Genomic DNA, 3,700 nt, shown 5'->3' with positions numbered 1-3,700 from the left:
TTTTCACATATTGATCTTTGCTAAGTTACTTTCGCTGCTACTGTTGTTACAATCACTATAAAACTGCTATGGTTACTTTTGTCACCATCACCGTTACTTCCATACTACTTTGGTACTGAATATTTTGCTGCAGATATTAAGTCTTTCATGTGTGGTTGAATTGACAACTCAGCTGCTAATACTCGTGAATATTCTTTGGCTTCCCTTGTGTCGAATCAATAAATTTGGGTTGAATACTCTACCCTCAAAAACTGTTGCGATCCCCTATACTTGTGGGTTGTCAATGGTGGAAGTTGCATAGCAATATATCTTGGAATGGCTATGAAAATGCCATGATAGGCAGGTATGGTGGTTGTTTTGAGGAAGGATATAATGAGGCTTATGTGTGATAGAGCGTATCATATCACGGGGTTTGGATGCACTGTTGAAATTTGCACCAAGTCTCAAGGTGAGAACGGGCAATGCACAGTACCGAAGTGGCTAGCAAAATATGGATAGGTGGGAGAAACTCAGGTACTTATTGTGAAAATTTCAAAGCCCTCGAAGCAAAGTATTACTCGCATGCCCCTAGGGAGGTGGTTGGGAGGAGTTAACCATCGCGCACCCCTGATTTAGACAACACAAAGGATTAATCAATGATAAAATATGCTCCAACCTCACCACTAATGTCAGCGGACGCCATTTTACATGCATGAGGATTTACTTGCGTAAAGACTTACTTCCCTTAACACCATTATTAATACTGAACTTTAATTCTTTTACTAGAATTCCCCCATATTACCACCTCAATATCACAAAACTATTGCAAAGAATCAAACTTATCATATTCAGTGATCTACAAGTTTTATGTAGGATTTTATGACTAACCATGTGAATACCAATTCTTGTTTAACTCTCTAAATAGATATAAGTGAAGCATGAGAGTTTAATACTTTCTACAAAAGACTCGGCCACGCTTTGATAAATATAAGTGAAGCAAAAGAGCATTCTACAAATAACATTTTTTTTCAAATGTAGATGAATGTGCATCCAAACTTCAAATGATATAAGTGAAGCACTTGAAGCATTCTATAAAGTCATACTCAAAAGATATAAGTGAAGTGCAAAGAGCATTTTATAAACCAACCAAGGACTATCTCATATCATCATGGTGCATCATTAAAGTAAAAATTAAAAAGCACACGAAACTCCAAGAATATACGCATATCATGTGAACAAAACAAAATCAGAGACATACGGACAATTGTTGAGGAAGAAATATGGATGCCTTCTGGGGCATCCCCAAGCTTAGACGCTTGAGTCTCCTTGAATATTTACTTAGGGCACCCTGGGCATCCCCATGCTTGAACACTTTCCTCTCCTTGTTCTTCTCATATCGATACCTCCTCGATCTTCGAACACTTCATCCACACAAAACTTAACCAAACTTCTTATTAGAGGGATTAGTACAAATAACATCAAACCCCATCATGTCTTGTTGTAGCATTATTGTATAATTATAATCAAACATTACCCATTGTATACTATCACAATTCTATGGCTTCCAAATCAATGGGGCTCAACAAGATTTCAAACATAAGCGGATAAGGAAACTATAATGAACAATCTTTGAAAACAGGACAGTCTGTATAGATGCAAATGAAAAATATACTTGTGTAACTCCAAAACTTCTGAAAAATTATGGCGTAATAAAAAATTTGCATAGCAGTACTGTGTAAAAATTTCATAATTTTTCCATATTCCATTAAATTACGAAAATTCAAATACTACAGAAAAGATTTCTGTTTTTCCACAACACACAGCAAACAAGTAGTTTAAAAATTCCTAAAGATAAATCTTGGCACATATTTTTACAATATAATAGATTTTTACAAGGGGATATTTTTTTGTTGTTGAAAAGTTTCCATAATTCAAGATTCATAAAGTTTCCATGGGCATGAACAAGAGTTCAAGGATATCCCCCACTTCAATGGTGCTCGTCCTTCTCACTTTCACTTATCCTTTTGAAAAGGTTTAGGTTCCCCTCTATATTTTTTGTTTTAAAACTTTTTAAAAGCACACAACAGAATAAAATGACTCTCTAAAACTTTCAGATTGTCTCCAAGGCAACACTTTCTTTAAAGCCATGGGGGGAGTGGGAGCTCGAAAGGCGAGAGCTTGCGGCAATAGTGCTTCTTGTGGAGAAAGAATAATCAAAGGTGGATCTACAAGATGAATAGGGGAAACTGGGAGAATGACTCTCGCTTCCTCTCTTTATATCCCTCCGAGAAACCCAAATGACGGCCTTGGGAAGTCAACATGTGTCATGTTTTGTCTGCGAAGTTTCCCACTACACGAGATATAGGCACGGGGATCTAGGCACTATAATCATGACGTGGCGGTCAAAGCGGAGTCGACTGTCTGTCTCTCTGTCCTTACGACAACAATGATGGCACATGACAAAGCAGGCGGCAGTGGCACATCGGTTCATATGACATGCCAGTCACAACTTGATGTGCACTCAATCGGTAGTTGTAAATCTAGGAAGCCGTGACACAGAAAGTCACGTAGTTGCGAGGCTGAGAAGTTCAAAGCCATGAAGCCGTGAGGCCGCGAAGTTGGGAGACATGAAGCCTAGAGGTTCCCGAAGGTGGGCAACCAGAAGCTGGATTCATCTAGCCATTTTCGCATGGAAGGAACCTGCCAAGATTTTTTCGAGAAGGCCTAATCACAAAAAATCCAAATGAACTCAGGGGATACTGACGGTACATTATATCGGGGGTGGCCCGTTGTCCTGGAAGCCCATTGCTGGGCTAGCCTCAGAGCCTAGCTATTGGATGGGTTTTTCGATCGCTAGAAGGCCCGGCTTCCGAATAGGGCATCATCTTGGCGCTCAAGCCAAGGCTCCTTCAAGGCTAGGACAGTTAGAGACTGTAAACCCTACCAAGGACACTAATGGTTTTCTACACGTCAGTTGGCTAATAATAGAGCCAATTGTTGTCTCTACCTTTTTGACATATCATCTATGGTGTATGATAATTGTGAGTCTAGAGGGAAGGGGTGAATAGACTACTAAACTATTATCACAATCTGACAAATATTAAGCTTAGCTAGTGGTTGCTTAAAGCACTTTATGCAAGCCTACACAAGAGTAAAGAGCGAAAGCAAAACCTGGAAGTAAAATAAAGGGATATGAGATTACAGGTTGCAAACACGTAGAGGCCTGATATTGTTGTCCCCTGGTTCAGTTGGCGCTATCCTAGTCCACGTTGATGGAAACTTCAAATCATCAAGGTCTCGTTGTTATGTCCATGTAGGATTACATGCATGAATGGACCGTGGAGGGCAATCAAAAATTTTCACCATGGCTTACGACCCAGAAGGTATAGCCTCACTAATGTCAGATCTTCACATAGTAGGCAATCTTCAATGCCTCATAAACTTCTTGGTTCATTCACACGTTGAAGGCCCCCCAAGCACACCTAGCGAATGTATGAGATGCACACCCTCCCAAATAACAAGAGAATGTAGTTTTGCGATGAACCTTTGCTTGCGCTTCAAAAGATATTCTTCTCCACGTTCAAACGCTCATTGAATGGATCCTTGGACAAGACAAGGTTGTGTATTTGAATGGTATGCCTGAAAGCAAACAAAAGAAAGGTATGGCATGAATTTTGGAGTAGTGGACACACACGCGCGCGCGCTGAAATGAAGATCTTGA

The sequence above is a fragment of the Triticum dicoccoides genome, chromosome 6A (genome assembly GCF_002162155.2).
Source record: "Triticum dicoccoides isolate Atlit2015 ecotype Zavitan chromosome 6A, WEW_v2.0, whole genome shotgun sequence".
NCBI lineage: Eukaryota > Viridiplantae > Streptophyta > Magnoliopsida > Poales > Poaceae > Triticum > Triticum dicoccoides.
This window is presented reverse-complemented; position numbering follows the sequence as displayed.